The sequence below is a fragment of the Hypanus sabinus genome, chromosome 3 (assembly GCF_030144855.1).
Source record: "Hypanus sabinus isolate sHypSab1 chromosome 3, sHypSab1.hap1, whole genome shotgun sequence".
In the NCBI taxonomy this organism is placed as follows: Eukaryota; Metazoa; Chordata; class Chondrichthyes; order Myliobatiformes; family Dasyatidae; genus Hypanus; species Hypanus sabinus.
Genome location: NC_082708.1, coordinates 62799512 through 62818978, shown reverse-complemented (window position 1 = coordinate 62818978; position 19467 = coordinate 62799512). Strand labels below are relative to the sequence as shown.

Sequence of the window (19467 nt, the reverse complement as noted above, 5' to 3'; positions counted from 1 at the left end):
GCTTTTGTCATAGCATATAGAATTACAGTACAATAATTTAAATGTGGGCTTCCATTCGGCCATAACTTAGGCCCCGTTCAGTTGTAAATCAATTTAATCAGACTGCTTTCCATACTTTCATAACCTAATAATAATCATAATAATTTTCCAAGTCTTCCACATCTTCATCTGAACTTTCCTCACTCTCTGGGGCAGATGCCTGGTTCTCACAGTCTGCCAGTCTACACATATCAGTACACCCGAGGCCATTTGCAACACACATACATTTTGGGAGTGAACTTTTTTTTTGGACAGTTATAGTCCAGTAGATCCAGGATGGCATCGGGTGCTGGCTGGTCTCCATCCAGTGCACCACCAACTGTTCAGCTTCCTCTTCTGTCTCCATCTTCCATTATCTGCCAACAGGGCTTGGCACTTGTGGGTCCTTCTCCAAACATCTCTATATACCAGCCTGGTAGTTGGCTCACTGCATGATTTGTTAAGCAGTCTTTGCATGGTGGGAGTTGATGACTTTCGATTTCACCTTTTTTGGCACAGAAAAGGTGATACCTGAACTCATTGACCTTGGTGGTCGATGCTTTGGGGGCACACAGGAGACATGAAATGCCCCCAGTTTGTCCATCAGTTCTGGGGAGAGATCCCATTCCTGACTCAACTCTAAGAATGTGTCCTGAGTTTCCCTGTTGCTGGTTAGAAGATTTAGGGCACTTGTCTTCCCTTTGCCTACAAAAGTGCTGACAGTGTCACATCCTGAATATGCATGCAACCCAATGAGAGCCCTACAAACCTCTATGCCAACTGTGGCAGCAATCTTCCTGATGTCCAGAAGCCACACTTCTGGAACAATGGGGCCTCAATCTTGTCACAAAATGCTAAAGACATGATAAAGACATCTGTGTCTTCTGAGCAGATCACCACAGATAGGTATCCCTCGCTTGTGGTATGGGCAGCATGGAGAAGTAGGCAGCCATCTGCTTCTTCTTATTGACCCTGAAGAGCTGACACCTCCTTACTGTCTTGAGATGTGATTCTGTAATATTTGTTATTCACAGTTGCATACAGAATCTTCTGTAGCTTTGCTCTGTACTCCGCCTTCCTCCATTCATGGACCATGAAGCTAATGAGACTATTTTTGTTACTGACTTTGGTCAGAAAGCTCTTCAACTGCCTCACCATCTGTGTGCCTGTGATACCTTGCAACTCATGACCAGTCTCTTCACCCCATAGAGATCTTTCACTATTCTTGATAGAGTTCTCCTTGTATGTGTCGAACACAACATCTATTCTGCTACTCTGACTGCCTTCCCTCCGAGCCATACCCAGAATTGTTGTGGCATCATCTCTGAAAGTAACTTGATCACCTTTCACTCTTTGGACCAAGTTCATTCCATCAAGCACTGTAGCAGAGTTTCCTGGGAGTTGCTCTTCGACTGCTACATTTTTCTGCAAGGTTGTTGCTAAAGTAGCTTTATTTGTCTTTCTCAGCAATCCTTCTGGTATGGAAGGGGCCCAGAGCAATGGTCCAAGGGGATGGGAAAGGATATCCTCCACACATAGACTGCGCCCTTGTGCCATCACTGTGATACGTCCAAACAAAGACCTGTCTGCTTTCAAGATGATTGCCCTCTCATTTGATTACACTTCTCTCTTCTTACACATATCACTGAATGTTTTCAGCTTGTTGGTTTTCATTGGGTCATGGAATTTCTTTGCTGGTGGGTCCTCCTCTATTCTCTCATCCTTGAAGGTTGCATAGCATTGATCACCAATCTGATATGCCTTCATCAGGTCGGAGGCAATGTCCTTGGGATCTGCCTTTGCTGTAGAAATGCTAGTGAGGTCCCGTTTCTCTGCGAATGGGTTGACCCATTCACGTATGAGGTTAACCATTGCTGAAACTGATTCTTAGCTGCTGTATCTCTGTATGGCGAAGCTCTGATTTGTTGCCTTGCTCCATCTCCCTTAACTGTCCCAGGAATGCACTGCAGTGCTCAGCTGTTGTGTAGTTATGCTTGATAGCTCCAGCATTCAGGCTGAACCATGATGTGCCTCCAGGAGTCTGTGTGTCTTTGTTCACTGTGGCTTCAATAGCCTGGTCCACAGGGAGCTGCCCAAAAGGGTTGTTACTCGACAGCTGCACTGAGAATTGGCCTGTCTTGAAGGCCTCATACACAGAAGGATTCTTCTCTGGGAGGTTCATCATCCGAGCAAAGTAAGGGGACAGGTACCTGGCACAATTCATTTTATCATAGGCAAAGCACCATGGGATCTTGGTTCTTATAGCATAGAGGTTACCATGCAAGCTACCACCGCTGCAATGCTATTGTAACGGTGTGCTACACACAACACTAGAATAACAACAAGCAGATGGTGAGATGCAGTTGCGTTAAAGATTTATTCAAACTTGGCGGCCTCGCTTTTAAGCCTTCCTGTTTCCGGCCTCCCCGGGTGGGAATACCGTAGGGAGCGCATATTCACAGCCCTTTCCCGTGTGCGGGCTTTTCCCCTTGCTGGTGAAGAAGGCCTGGCGTCCTTTTTGGGGCCAATCTCCCTGCCGGCGCACACTGTTTTGTGAGCTGGTTCGAGTGCGCTGGAAAGTGGGTCACCACACTATCTCATATTTTCTAGCACTAGGGGTGTATACCTTGCCAAAATTCACTATAAGAATTATTCCACCCAGATGGTACTGGTGGCCAAAATTTGGGGTCCTGGCTCACAGACTAGAAAGGCGGGTTATTGCAAATGACAATAAGGTTGGTAGTGTTGTGGATAGTATAAAGGGTTGTTGTAGGTTAAAATGGGACACACACAGGATGCAAGAGCTGGGCTGAGAAATGGCAGATGGAGTTCAATCTGGAAGAAGTGTGAAGGTCAAACTTGAAGGCAAAGTAACTAGTTAATGGCTAGATTCTTAGTAGTGTGGAACAGAGGGATCTTGGGGTTCACGTCCATAGATCCTGAAGCTGCCATGCAAGTTGATAGTGAGGTTAAGAAAGTGTATGGTGTGTTGGCCTTCATTAATCAAAGGATTGAGTTGAAGAGCCGCAAGGTAATGTTGCAGCTCTCTAAAACTCTAGTTATACCACACTTGCAATATGGAGTTCAGTTTTGTTGCAGGAGGGATGCGGAAGATTTAGGGAGGCTGCAGAGGAGACTTAACAGAGTGGTAGGTGCCTGAAATGTACTCTAAGCACCTACCTGGAGTGAGACTGATACAATAGAGACGTTTCAGAGCACCTTCCAGATCTTGGATGCCTTGTCTCATTTACTCCATCCCACGTGTTGCAACTCCGACCCTGCATGTGCAATTTTTGTTTCAATTATACTTTTGAGTAAATAAATTAACTTATTGGTATGCCATCTGTGTTATGGTATTAAGGATATGAAAAGAATGTTTATCAATATTTATGCAAATGATTATTTAAGAGACGTTTAGGAGAGCGCAGAGAGGAGGTTTCTGAAAGTTGGCGATGCTCGTTTAAAAGGAGATCTTCATGGGCATTTAGTGTCATTCCAGTGGCCCAATCAGTGGCTGGAGAAGCACAGAGAAGAGTAAATAAAAGTACAGAGGGGAGAAAAAGAGCAGCAATTGTTGGAGCCGCCGTTGTGGGGAGTGGGCCAGAGGTGAGAGCGGGAGTGTCAGGCTTTGGCTCAAAGGAGGCTTCAGGTCGGAAGACGCATTGGCTCTGAGTAAGTTGTCCAGGTAAGTTTCTGTTATTTTCCCTTTTTTCTTACTGTGTCAAGGGTACTTAGTGCACCTTAAATGGCCATAGTGTGTTCTTCATGCCAGATGTTGGAGTTCTGGGAGACCCAGAGTCTCCCAGGGAACTACATCTACGTGAAGTGCCCCCAGCCGCAGCTCCTTGAAGACCGTGTTAGGGATCTGAAGTAGCAGGTGGATGACCTTTGGCTTCAACAGAAGAGTGAGAAGATTATCAATGAAAGTAACAGGGAAGTATTCAGACTGAAGACGCAGGAGGCAAGTAGCCAGGTGACTGTCAGCAGAAATGGAAATGTGAATAGGCAGTTAGTGCTGAGCACCCTGTGGCCATTCCCCTCAAAAATAAGTATACTGTTTTGGATACTGTTGTGCGGGTTGGCCTCTCAGTGGCCACAGAGACCAGGTTACTGGCACTGAGCATGGGTCTGTAGTACAGAAGGAAAAGGGGGAGAAGAGGAGAGCAGTAGTGATAGGGGATTCAATAGTCAGAGGAACAGACAGGATGTTCTGTGGACATGAAAGGGACACCAGGAAGTAATTTGCCTACCAGGTGTCACTGTCAGGGACATCTTGGACTGAGTCCACAGCATTTTTGAGGAGGAGGGAGAACAGTGAGATATCTTGGTATAAATTGGTACCAATGACATTGGAAGGGAAAAAGCAAATAGGTCCTGAAAGGAAAATTTGGAGAACTCGGCAGAAAGCCGAGAAGTAGCATCTCCAGGAGAGTGATTTCTGGATTGTTGCTCGTGTCATGTGCCGGTGTGACAATAGGCGCAGAAGTGGACCATTCAGCCCTTCCAGCCTGCACCACACGTGTGAGTAGAAACAGGATGATTTGGCAGATAAATCCATGACTGAGAAGCTGGTACAGGGAACAAAGTTTCAGTTTCTGGATTGTTGAATACCTTCTGGGGGAGTTATGACCTGTATAAAAGGGACAGGTTGCACCTGAACGTGAGGGGGACCAATATTCTTGTGGACAGGTTTGTTAGAGCTGCTGGGGAGGTTTTAAACTAATTTGGCAGGGGGATAGCAACCAGACTGAAATGACTCAGGATAGGACTGATGGTAAAAAAAAAATCAAAGTTAGTGTGTAGTCAGATGATAAGACAAAATTGCAGCCAGCAGGGTGAGAATCAGTACATTAGGGATGCAGAACCAAAAAGGGTAGCAACTACAATACTCCAAGTGTTATATCCCAATACAGAGAGTATAAGAAAAAAGGTGGATTAGTTGCACTTCTACAGATTGTTGGGTATGATGTTATGGCCATCATTGAATTCCGGCTGAAGGATGGTTGCAGTTGGAATCAGAATGTCCAAGGTTACATATTGTATCAGAGAGATAGGCAGGTAGGCAGAGGGAGTGGCATGGCTCTGCTGGTGGTAAGGAATGGCATCGAATCAGGAGAAAGATGAGTCATAGATCAGAAGATGTTGGATCCCTGTGGGACGAGATAAGAAACTGCAAGGGTTAGAGGATCACAATGACTGTTAAATACAGGTCTCCAAAAAGCATCTGGGACATGGACTATAGAGTACAAGGGAAATAGAAAAGATGTATCAAAAGGGCAAATCATGAGGAAATCTGCAGATGCTGGAAATTCAAGCAACACACACAAAATGCCGGTGGATCGCAGCAGGCCAGGCGGTATCTATAGGAAGAACAGTTGACGTTTTGAGCTAGGACCCTTCGTCAGTCCTGACGAAGGGTCCCAGTTCAAAACGTCGACTGTACTTCTTCCTACAGATGCTGCATGGCCTGCTGCATTCCACCAGCATTTTGTGTGCGTTGCTCAAAAGGGCAATGTTATGATTGTCATTGGAGATATTAACGTATAGGTATAAAAAAGCTGGATGAACTCAGCAGGTCGGGCAGCATCCGTTGAAAGAAGCAGTCAATGTTTCGGATTGAGACCCTTCATCAAGACCTGTCTTGATTTGACCACAGCATCTGCAGTGCATTTTGTGTTTACATATAGGTAGATTGAAAAGTCAGGTTGGTAATGGATCTCAAGAGACTGAGTTTGTTGAATGCCTGAGAGATGACTTCTTCGAGCAGCTAGTCGTTGAGCCTACTAGGGGATCAGCTATACTGGGTTGGGTGTTATGTGATGAATCAGAGGCTATTAGGGAGTATAAGATGAAGGAACCTTTAGGAGCCAGTGATCACAATATGATTGAGTTCAACTTGAAATTTGATAAGGAGAAAGTAAATTCTGAGATAGCCGTATTTCAGTAGAGCTTAGGAAATTACAATAGTATGAGAGAGGAGTTGGCCAAAGTAAGTTAAAAGGAGATGCTGGCAGGGATGACAGCAAAGCAACAATGGCTTGAGTTTCTGGAAAAATGAAGTGCAGGATAGATGTATTCCAAAAACAAAGAAATACTCAAATTGCAAAATAGTACAACTGCGGCTGACAAGCAAAGTCAAAGATACAACAAAACAAAAATTAGCAGGGAGATAGAGGATTGGGAAACTTTTAAAAATCTACAGAAAGCAGATAAAAGAACAATTAGGAGGGAAAAGATGAAGTTTGAAAGCAAGCTAGCAAATAGTGTCAAAGTGGATAGATAAAGCTTTTTCCCACATACAAAATAATAAAAGAGAGTTAAGTGAGGATATAGGACCACTAGAAAAGGAGAGGGCAGATGAACTAAATTAATATTTTGCATCAGTCTTCACTGTGGAAGACACCAACAGTATGCTAGGTGTAGGATGGATAAAAGGAATGTAGTAGATGTTGTATATTTGGATTTTCAGAACACCTTCAACACGGTTGCTCACATGAGGCTGATTATCAAGTTAAGAGCCCATGGTATTAAGGAAAGGTACTAGCATGGTTAGAACAATGGCTGATAGGTAGTAGGCAATGACTGGGAATAAATAGATCCTTCTCTAGTTGGCTGCTAGTGATTAGTGGTGTTCCACAGGTTTCAGTGTTGGGACTGCTTCTTTTTATGACCTATATCAATGATTTAGATGATGGAGTAGATGGCTTTGTTGCCAAGTTTGCAGATGATATGAAGATTTGTGGAGGTGCAGGTAATGTTTAGGAAACAGGTAGGCTGCAGAAGGACTTAGACAGATTAGGATAATAGACAAGCATGTGGCAAATGAATACAATGTTGGAAAATGCATGGTCATGCACTTTGGTAGATAAAATAAATGTGCAGACTATTTTCTAGATGGAGAAAATCCAAAATTTTGAGATGCAAAGGGACTTGGGAGTCCTTGTGCAGAACACCCTAAAGGTTAACTTGCAGGTTAAGTTGATGATGAGGAATGCAAATGTAATGCTCGCATTCATTTCAAGAGGGTAAGAATATAAGAGCAGGGATGTGATGCTGAGGCTTTATAAGGCACTGGTGATGCCTCACTTTGAGTATTGTGAACATTTTTGGGCTTCTCATCTGAGAAAAGATGTGCTGGAATTGGAGAGGGTTCAGAGGAAGTTGACAAGGATGATTTTGGGAATGAAAGGGTTATCAAATGAGGAACGTCTGATAGCCCTGTGCCTGTACTTTCTCGAATTTAGAAGGATGAGGGGATCTCATTGAAACGTTTTAAATGTTGAAAGGCCTAGACAGAGTAGATGTGGAAAGGATGTTTCTCCTGGTGGGGGAAGTCTAAGACAAGAAGGCACAACCTCAGGATAGAAGGGTGTCCATTTAAAATAGAGATACGGAGAGATTTCCTTAGCCAGAGTGTGGTGAATTTGAGGAATTTGTTACCATAGGCAGCTGTGGTGGCCAGGCTGTTGGGTGTAGTTAAGACGGAGATTGGTATGTTTTTGATTGGCCATGGCATCAAAGGTTATGGGGAGAAGGCCGGGGAGTGGGGCTGAGGAGGAAGGAAAAAAAAGGATCAGGATTGAATAGCAGAGCAGACTTGATGGGCCAAGTGGTCTAATGCTACTCCTATGTCTTATGGTCTTATAATAGTTAATTTTTATAATTTAAATTGTGAGGTATGGTAATACTTTATTACCTTTTATACCAATATTTAGATTGTGATTTTATTTTCTGTACATCAATACACTGGGTTTTTGAAATAAATCTGTGAAGCCTGCATCAATGTTAATTATTTTTTTGCACAATTACTTATAGTATGAGCAAGAAATGTGAATAACAGTGTTCAAGGCAGAGAGCTGTCTATTCAGCTGGGTTGCCAGTTGAAAAATAATGATTGAAAGCAGCTTCTGGCAGTTTGCCTGAGCTGCAATGAGACAAATATCTCCTTGATTTAAAAGAAAATAAGAATACATTTTATTGATTATTCTGATTTAAATTTACTAAACAGATTCTGTGTGATGTGTGTGAAATTAAAAAGAGATTAGAAGTGTCATAACATTAATATCTATGAGGCATGTTTATGCTATTTCAAATGTGGTATCAGCGTTTCAACTCTTGCCTTCCAGGTAGGTTTAGCAACTGAAATGTGACTAGGCTTCTAACTTATAGTATTGTAGTCATCCATGCCCTCACACCTACTTTCAAACCACCTTTCCTCCAGGTTAGAAGGTTAAACGGTCAAATATTCTTTTGAAATGATGCTCTTTGATGCTCCACAGCACTTGCCCATTTCAGAACCTAGAAATGGCCTTCTGGATGTTGGCAACACTTGTCTCATCCCTTTGATGTATCAGGCATTTTTGTAGAATTTTCCATTCAAGGGCATTGGTGTTTCCATGGACAGAAAAGCCTACAAAAAGTAGTGGGCATAGTCCATCAGGGGTAAACCCCTCCTCTCCATTGAGCATATCTACATGGAACGATGTTGTAGGAAAGCCGTATCCATCATTAAAGAATTCCCTACCATTTAGACCACACTCTCTTATCACTGCTGCCATCAGGAAGGAAGTATAGGAGCCTCAGCACTCACACCACCAGGTTCAGGAACAGTTATCAGGCTCTTGAACCAGAGGGGATAATTTCACTCAAGCTATCACTGAACTGCTCCCACAAACTATGGATTCACTTTCAATGACTCTTCATCTTATTTTGTTGATATTTATTTCTTATACATATATATATATATGTGTGTGTGTATGTATATATATATATAAAATTGTTATTTTGCTTTTTTCTTTCTTTGTATCCTCTGTGAATACCCACAAGTAAAGAAACCTCAAGATTGTATATGATGACATATATGTACTTTAGTAATTTTACTTTGAACTTTGGCCTTCTGGATGTTGACATAACTTGCCAGAACTATTGAGTTACCAAACATTGTATGAGCCTGATGAATGGATAGGTCCATAGCCCCATCTAGGCCCCATTAATTTAATCTGACTTGCATGAGGTGCTCAAAGATTCTTCTCCTTCCAATAATGCCAAGAAATACTGGAGGCTGACAAAAAACCCCCAGTGTCATCATGGAAACCTAGTTTGTTCTGCAAGTATTAAAGAACAACCCTAGGTGAATTTTGGAGTTATTCTGTCAGAAAAGTTGCTTCTGGAGAACCATAAGCAAAGCAACAGGCCTGTAAGGTTAAGGCACGAATCTCCTAGCCCATGGTACCTGCTGCTCACCTCTCTGATGATCCACATTTTCTATGGTTGGACCATCTAAGACCAGAGGTCACATCCTCAGAATAGAGGGGTGTTCTTTTAGAATGGAGATGAGAAGGAATTTCTTTAGCCAGATTCTTTAGAGAGTAACAAATCTGTAGAATCTGCTGTCACAGACAGCTGTGCAGGCCAAGTCTTTATGGTGTATTCAAAGCAGAGGTTAACAGATTCTTGATTAGTCAGGGCATGAAGGGATATGGGAGAGGGGTGGAAAGGAAGGAGGTTGGGGCTGAGACAGAAAATGGACCAGCCATATTGAAATGGTGCAGCAGACACAATGGGCCAAATGGACTAATTCTGCTCCTATATCTTAAGGTCTTATTTATCATAATTGATCACAATGTGACTGCTATCTCCCCTTGCTGACCCACATTTGCAATGGATCAGTAATAAACTGCTGACTCCATAGGAGTCCTGAACAGAGCCCTTCCTTATTATGCGAAGTTGAATGCATGGAGCAAACATAATGTAACAGCTGACATTAGGAAACTCTTCTCTTTCCCTTCACTTTCCTTTGTATACACTCAAAACTATCTCAAAATCAAAGTTCAAGTCACCAACAATCTGAGGCATGAGATCCAAGGAGGGACCAAGACACTCTATTGCCACTGCAACATTTTTACGATAGAATTTCATGGCTTTATATAATAGAAATTGTAGCTTCTGTTTTGATCTAACACTAAATAACATCTTGCCTACACCCTTCAAAACACTCCTCTATATTGTCTGGTACTTCTGTCAGCTGGCTGGTACAAATTGTAATATTACTAAATCATAATGTTAAATTATATTCCAGATGATTAAACACAATTTCAGCGTTACAATTGAGTACATTATACTTCATTAAGATTTCAAGTGTGAAGATTGTTCAAGGGAATTACACAACCACAATGGGATGCATTTTAGCTGAGGAAATGACATTTCTGAAAAAAACTTCCCAGCATCTGCTCTCTGTTGAACCTAGCCAACCATATGCCAAATATAAACAGATAACTTTTGCATGCTTTTTCTCTTATGGCTTCTTGTGGATATAAGGAACCTTTTATTGAACAATACTATGAAATTATTGATCAATGGACAATCAGACTATAAGAGTTTAAACACACATATCTTTACTGTCATTCTAACTTTTTTTTTCTCTTTGTTACAGAATTTGTAGCTTGTATATCCTACAAAACTTTGGTTCTCTCACAGAACAGTGGAACTCTACATATTTGACCAATTTTTCGAATGGTGGAAGAATAATTACTTACATCTTACATAACAGCCTACCTTTCTGCCATCCAGCCTCATTTTTGTATGCACTGTTTGTCAGTTATTGTCAGGCATTATTCATCAACATCCCTTGGGAAAATTCCACCCAGAGCTGGAGCTGGAAATAACCTTCAAAGTGTGTTCTGACAGATCTAAAACAAAAGGTGATAAGCAAATGTTTCTCACTTTGGATATCAAGCTTAGCTTGTGTGAGTGAAATGGACAAATTGGGGTCTGAACTAAAAGCAAATAGATGATGAAAATACTCAGCTATTCAGATGGCATCTATAGAGAGTGCAACAGAACTAGCATCACAGTCAATTGACATTTCATCAGAACATGCAGATATTGGTTGACACACTAAGTATCCCCATCATTTTTGTTTCTTTGTTAGTATCTGGACTTACTAGGTTTTGAAGCTGAGAATTTATTTGGATCAATTTAACCTGAATGTTAACATTATCTAATGAAGAGAGAACAAAAAGAACATTCCTGTGATATGCTGGAAATACTCAACAGAATAGGCAGAATCTGTGGAAGAGAAACTTTGAATTTCATTAGCACTGGCAAAATCAGGCATAGACAGGAAAGGCTGGTTATCTGAAATTGCTGATTTAAATATTGAATGCCAAGACTTACAATATGCCTATCTAGACAGAAGATGAGGAATTATTCTTGAGTGTATATTAGTTCTTCATTGTAATTATGTGGAAGGCTAGGAATGGAGCAGAAAAACTTGGCTTCAGTAAGCATTCTCAAAGTGATCACAAATATTTCATTTATCTTCCTAACTGTCTGCTGCAAATGCTTGTTAGCTTTCAGTGATTTAGTGATCATAACTCTAGTCCTATTTCAGCAATGGAGAAATATGGACTATCTCCTGCATAACCATTGACGTAGAACATAGAAGAGTACAACACAGGAATAGGCCTTTTGATCCACAAGGTTGTGCTGAACCTGCTAAAAATCTAAATACTAATCCTTCCCAGCCACACCATGTCCATATCCATCAATTTTCCTCACATCCATGTGCCTATTCAAACAATTCTTAAAACAGTCTAATATATTTTCCTCTACCACCAAATGAGGCAGTGCATTCCAGGTAACCATGACTCTCTGAGTTAAAAACTTACCCCTCACATCCCCCTTGAACCTACCCCTTCTTACTTGGCCTCCAGTGCTCCAGGGAAAACAGCCCAAGTTTATCTAGCCACATGCCCTCTAAACCAGGCAGCATCCTGGTGAAATTCCTCTGCACTCTCTCCAAATCCTCACTATCCTTCCTATAGTAGAGTGTCCAGAACTGTACACAATACTCCAGATGTGGCCTAACCAGAGTTTTAGAAAGTTGCAACATAACCTCCTGACTTTTGAACTCAACACCTCGACTAATAAAAGCAAGTAATCCATAGGTCTTCTTAACCACCTTAGCAACCTGTGTAGCTGCTTTCAAGGAACTATGAACTTGGATCCCAAGATCTCTTGGCTCAGCAGCACTGTTAAGGACCTTGCCCTTAAAAGTATTCTGTCTCCTTGCATTTTCTCTACCAAGGTAGAACACCTCACATCAATCTAGGTTAAATTCCGTCTGCCAATTCTCAGACCATATCTGCAACTGGTCCAAATAATCCTGCATTCTTTGTCAGTCTTCTACACAGTCTACAACTCCACTAATCTCGACATCATCAGCAAATTTACAAAGCCACATATCTATATTTTCATCCAGGTCATTTATATACATCACAAACAGTAGAAGCCCCAGTTCAGATCCCTGTGGATTTCCACTAATTACAGACCTCCAGCTCAGATAAGTCCCCTCAACCACTATCCTCTGTCTTCTATGTGCAAGGCAGTTCTGAATCCAAACAGCCAATTTGCTATGGATCCCATGCATCTTAATCTTCTGCATTAGCCTCCTATGAGGGACTTTTTCAAAGTTTACTAAAATCCATGTAGACAACATCCACTGTCCTACTTTCATCAATCTTTCTCAAAACCTTTTCAAAGAACTCAATCAAGCTGGCAAGGCATGACCTGCCAGCCACAAAGCCATGCTGGCCATGGGTTTCCAAATGCTCATATATATCCTATCCCTAAGAATTTTCTCCAGCAATTTCTCTACAACAGATGTGAGACTCACTGGTCAGTAGTTTCAGGACTTTAACTTACTCCCTTCTTAAATAGAGGTACATTAGCCACTCACCTGTCCTCTGGGACCTCACCTGCAGCTAGAGAAGACATTAAGATAGAGGTCAAGGCCCCAGCAATCTCGTCTCTTGCCTCCTTCAATAACTTGGGGTAAATCTTGTTGTCAGGCCCTGGGGACTTATCCACTTTAATACTCATTAGGCGACCTAATGCTTGCTCCTCCTTGACCTCCAAATGCCCTAATGTATTTTTACATTTAGCACTGACTTCCTGCTTCTCTATATCCTTTTCCTTGGTAAATACTGAAGCAAAGTTTCATTAAGTATTTCATTCACTTTCTTCGCATCCAAGCAAATGTTCCCCTCTTTATCCTTGAGTGGGCCCACCCTCTCCTAGTTATCCTCTTAATCTTGATATATGTATAGAATGCCTTGGGATTCACCTTAATCCTACTTGCCAAGTTTTTTTTCATGTCCCCTCCTGGCTTTCCTAATTCACCTCTTTTAGTTCTTTCCTGGCTTCTTTATACTCCTCATGGCCTTTACTTGATCCTAACTTCTAAAGCTTTACATACTTTTCCTTTATCTCCTTGACAATATTCATCAGCTCTCTGGTTATCCAGTGTTCTCTTATCTTCCTCTTCCTGTCCTTCCTTATAACAGGAACATACCTTTCTTGTACTCTGTGCAATTGAGCAGCTACAGGATATTGACATGTACCCTCCACATGTCTGATGTGGACTTGCCTCAAAAAAAAAGTGTGTTCCCAATTAACACTTCTTAGTTCATGCCTGATGCCCTCATAATTTGTCCTACTCTAATTGAAAACTCTTACACAATGACCATACCTGTCCTTACCTGTAAGATAAGGAGTTATGGTCAGTCTTCCCTAACTGTTCACCAATTGAAATGTCAGTCACCTAGCCAGGCTCATTACCCAGCACCAGGTCCAGTACAGCTCCTCCTCTCATTGGACCATCCACATATTGACTTAAGAAACCTTCATGGATACATTTCAGCCCCATCTAAACCCCTTACACCATGAAGGTCCCAGTTTATAGTCAGAAAGTTGAAATCCCCAATGGGAACAATCCTGTGATTCTCACATATTTCCTTAATCTGATTGCATATCTGTTCCTCAATGTTCCAGTGGCTATTACGGGTCTGCAGTACAATCCATAGTACTGTAGTACAATCAGCTGATTGTACCCTTCCTATCCCTGAGTTTCACACAAATAGTGTCTGACCCCCACCCCCATTATGCCTCCCCTGAGTGCAGCTGTGATACTTCTCCTGAATAGCTGTGCAGCTCCCTCCTCTCTTTTACCTCCTCTTCTGTATTTTCTAAAACTTCAAAAACCTGGTACATTAATCATCCATTCCTGCCCCTCTCTCAACCAAGTTTCAGCAATGGCCAGGACATTGTGGCTCCATGTACTGATCCATGCTCTAGGTTCATCACCCTTACCCATAATACTCCTCACATTAAAATTTACACACTTAAAACTATCTGACCCATCATGCCTGTTATTTCAGTTTTGCCTTTCATTATATCTACCATCTGTTCCAATCTTCCCTCACTGACCTGGGGCTCCGGTTGCCAGCCCCCTGTAAAACTAGTTTAAACTCTCCCGAATAGCATCAGTAAACATCCTGGCCAGTACGTTGTTTCCCCTCTAGTTCAGGTGCAACCTGTCCCTTTTGTACAGGTCATCCCATTCCCAGAAAAGGTTCCAATGATCCAAGAACTTGAAACCTTGTTCCCTGTACCATCTCTGCAATCATTTATTCATCTGTGCTATCACTTCATTCCTACCTGTACTAGCCCATGGCACAGGGAGTAATCTGGAGATTACAAACTTGGAGGTCCTTCTCAAGTCAAGTCAAGTCACTTTTATTGTCATTTTGACCATAACTGCTGGTACAGTGCATAGTAAAAATGAGACAACGTTTTTCAGGACCATGGTGTTACATGACACAGTACAAAAACTAGACTGAACCACGTAATAAAAAAACAACAGCACAGAGAAAGCTATACTAGACTACAAACCTACACTGGACTGCATAAAGTGCACAAAAACAGTGCAGGCATTGCAATAAACAGTAAACAGGACAGTAGGGCAAGGTGTCAGTCCAGGCTTCGGGTATTGATGAGTCTGATAGCTTGGGCGAAGAAACTGTTACATAGTCTGGTTCGTGAGAGCCTGAATGCTTCGGAGCCTTTTCCCAGATGGCAGGAGGGAGAAGAGATTGTATGAGGGGCACATGGGGTCCTTTATAATGCTGTTTCCTTTGCGGATGCAGCGTGTAGTGTAAAAGTCCGTGATGGCAGGAAGAGAGACCCCGATGATCTTCTCAGCTGACCTCACTATCCACTGCAGGGCCTTGCGATCCGAGATGGTGCAATTTCTGAACCAGGCAGTGATGCAGCTGCTCAGGATGCTCTCAATACAACCCCTGTAGAACGTGAGGATGGGGGGTGGGAGATGGACTTTCCTCAGCCTTTGCTAACAATAAAGACGCTGCTGGACTTTCTTTGCTATGGAGCTGGTGTTGAGGGACCAGGTGAGATTCTCTTCTCTTCAACCTCTTTCCTGATTCTATATAGTCACTACGTAGAACCTCTTCTCCTTTTCTGCATATATCATTGGTGCCAATATGTACCATGACCTCTTGCTATTCCCCGTCCCCCTTGAGAATGTCCTGCAGCTGCTCTGATACATCATGGATCCTAGCACCCAGGAGGCAACATACCATCTTGTGTCTCTTTTTTGGCCACAAAAACTCCTTTCTATCCCCTTAACTACTGAGTACCGTATAACTCTCGCATTGGCTGACTTTTCACTTTCCTGTTGAGCCTCAGAACCGGCCACAGTGCCACCAGCCTGGCTACTGCTGCCGTGATCTGTTGGGTCATTCCCCCCCAGCAGTCTCCTAAGTGGTATACTTGTTGCTGGGAGAATGGCCTCATGGGAACCCTGCACTGACTTCTTAATCCTCTTTCCTCTCCTGGTGGTCACCCATCTACTGTCTGAAGGCTGTACTCTGGGTGTGACTACCTCTTCAAAAGTCTCATCTACAATACCTTCAGCCTCCTGAATGATCCTGAGTACATCCAACTCCAGCTCCATCTCCTTAACCTGGTCAATCGGACTTATTTTTGATTGTGTTTTTTCCACTAATGTCTTGTTCTGTACAGTTCTTTCCTTAACCGTCATATATAATTTATGTCTGAATCTGCATGCCTGCCAGGCTGCTGCATGCAGGTTTTTCATGTACCTGCATCTTACTGTAATTGAGCATATGATGACAAATTTGACTTGACTTGATATTTACGTCTCCATCAACATTGATATTACAAAATGTTTCACCATGTAAAAATATACATACCAGATATCAATTCTGTGCACATTCTCACATTATTTTGTAACTACTATATTCTTGACAACTTATCTAGCCTGTCCATAGAAGCTTCTTTATATTTTCTTTCATATTCCTAATCCCACCTGGTGCAGTATCATCAGCAACCATGGAAATATGACTTTCGGTCTCTTCAGCCAAGTTCTTGATAGAGATGATAGGGAGCCCAAAGCACAAATCCCTGCATTACCCCTTAAGTCATACCCTGCTGACAAGGGGAAGATCCATCTATTCTCCCTCGGTTGGATAAGTTGGGACAGCACAGTGGCACATCTAGTAGAGTCACAGCATCAATAGCTGCAGCTATCTCGGTTCAATCCTAAGATCTGGTGCAGTCTAACTCGAGTTTGCAATGTTCTCCTCGTTCCCCTGGACTACTGTGTGGATTCAACTGTGTGGGTCTGATCTTACCATACACATGCTAGGTGGTAGGTTAATTGGCCACGTTAGAATTTCCCCAAGGGTATGGGTAAACCTAGGGGCAGGATTTGAAAGGAAAGTGGGAAGAATGAATGTGATTAGTGTAAATGGGTGCTTGATGGTCAGCACAGATCTGATGGGCTGACCAGATACACAGTGTCAACTGGTTCCTTAACCATTCTACTAATCACAATCCCCTGGAGGTTCCGTAGATCAGTCAAAAATAGCCTCTGCTCAGTCCTAATATTTTTTTCTCTCTGCACTGGTGTCAAAGAGTTATCATAAATAGATCCTCATTTTCTCTCTCCTCCTTTCTTGTAGCAGGATCACATTTATAACCCTCCAGTCTCCAGCAATTATTCCAGAACCTTTGGGTCTGCAAACAAGAGCATTCATCAGCTCCGATTTCAAAATTGTAGGATTTAGAGCAGTGAGTTCCTGGAATTTATCATCTTTCAAGCTCACCACTTCTCTAGTACATTTTTAAAAGTGTGTACTTATTTCCATCAATGCATCATTTTATTCTAGACCAGATTGGAATTGGCTATGTGTCACTGGAGGAGGAAAGTGCTTGGATTTGCAGTTTATGGGTAATACTGGTTGTGAATAATTGAGTTTAAACTATTGCTTCTTTATGGATTGAGATTTGTGACCAGTTGCTCTCAGTTTTGTAACAATGTTTATGGACCATTCCATGCAGAAATAGTTCTGAGTTTCTTTTATCTCATATATTTGTTGATGCAGTTTGGACTACATTAGATATTACGTATTCATAGTGATGCATCGCACAGATGGAGAAACATTCTGGGAGAAGATGAGGTTTGAAGAATTTGTGTGTGGGGGGGAATTGTGAATGTGGAAAAGAGAGGAAAATATCCCAAAGATTGAGTGGGGGGGGGGGGAACAGTGCTTTTTGGGAGACAGTGGGAAGAGAAACAGAGAGAGGGGAAAAGGTCTAAATGTATAATTAGGAAATACCTGAGATTTTGATCTGTCCCATTCTCTCCCTCTTCAATCCCAGCACTTCCGCTCATTTCTCTCTTTCTTGTCTACTCTGCTCTTTCTTGTCATAATTCTCCCATTCCTGCCATTGTGATAGCTAAGTCTCTGTAATGACTGATGTCATAGTTCCATGTACTGACTCATCACTCATGGTCCTGATACTTCTTAAAACAGACACATCTCAATCTATCCCACTGACTGCTATTTTGCCATATCAACTGTTCATGCTCCCTCACTGTCTCCTGACACACGGCATCTACCTGCATACCAACTGCCCCATCCACTGACCTATCACTATGGTTCCCAAACCCCTGCCAAACTAGATCAAACCCTCAGCTGTAGCAACTCTGGCCACAAGGATATTTACCCTGCTCAAGTTCAGATGTAACCTGTCCCTCTTGAACAGATCATACCTTCCCCAAAAGAGATCCCAGTGATCTACAAATCATTGCCCCCTGTACCAATTCCTCAGTCACACTTTCATCTGCCAAATCATACTATGCTTACTGTAGTGTTCTTGCACAGGTGTAAAAGAACTCTGAACTAAACACCAAGCTTGAATCAGTCAATGAGGCGGTCTCAGTAAGATTAACCGTTTACTGTTCACTCTTCCACGTTAACGTATGGTGAAAACTGTTGATAAAACAATACAAAATATATACAGTATTTGATTCCTTCTTGATATCACATTTACATCATAAATACTTGCAAAAGTAGAACTACAACAACTATATTACATTAAAGTGCAACATAGTCAGAATCTACCTACGCCATTGACTGCTTTAAATACACTTCAACACAAACTATCCGCAATTCTTTAAATAACAAAAACATAAACCTTATCAACCGTCATTACTTTTAACAGAATCAGCGTTAACATTTTAATTCAACACATCGATTATCTCATGAACTTACGTCGTTGCTTCACTGATGTTTCTAGTGCGTAGAAGGAAAACTTTTCTCGCGCTGATCCTGCATATGTGAGCCCCCCCATTCCCGTTTCTCCAAACCGGTATTTTCCCACAAGACATGGCGAAACCGGGTGTGATGTCATCGCATGCCGCAATATATCACAGACAAGGGATTTACTTTAAACAATCTTAACTTTAACTAGAAACGATAACAAATGAATTACTAAAGTGAAAATATATAAACTAAACAAATGCCACAAAGGCAACACATTCCCCGCTTGACCTTCGTAAGGTCACAATGAACATAATACAAAACTTCGGTCTCTAAATCAGTCATTAGGTAGAAGTAGAATGACTTCTGTAACTGGCCTTTGGTAAAATTTCACATCACCTTGGTCAGCAGTTTTCAGCTCAACCTTCCTGACATGTCCATCCCTACTAGGGAATGTGGCATTGATTCTGGCCATTGGCCAGCTGTTGCGGGTGATTTGCTTGTCCCTGAGCAGGACTAAATCTCCAACTGAAGATTCCTGCAGGGTTCTGAACACTTTTGTCTGTGTTGCAACAAAGGTAGGTATTCATGTCTCCAACGAGACCAGAACCGATTTGCCAGAGCCTGGACCTGTCTCCATTGCTTTGTGTACAAATCCTTATTGGAGAAGTCCCCTGGTGGACGGGGGGGGGGGGGCTCCTGCCTTCTGCGTAAGGAGCATTGACGGCGACAGTATGAAGGGGTTTTCCGGGTCAGAAGACACAGGTAGGAGTGGTCGTGCATTTATAATGGCTGCGACCTCTGCCATTAGTGTGCACAGTACCTCGTGGGTCAGTCGGGTGCGTTGCTGCAGAAACATTGAATCAAGAATTCTTCTGGAGATACCAATCATCCACTCCCATGCACCTCCCATGTAAGAGGCGTGTGGTGTGTTAAACTCCCAGTTGTATCCCCGCTGACTGAGGTACCTTTGCACCGTTTTGTCCATTCCCAGCTCCTTGGATGCTCCAACAAAGTTTGT

The 19467-nt window shown here is 42.3% G+C and overlaps 1 pseudogene; it reads right to left on the bottom strand.

The window, feature by feature from the left end:
• Positions 1-1882: 1882 nt before the first annotated feature.
• Positions 1883-19467, bottom strand: part of LOC132390905 (eukaryotic translation initiation factor 4E transporter-like) — a 176521-nt pseudogene continuing 158936 nt past the window's right edge.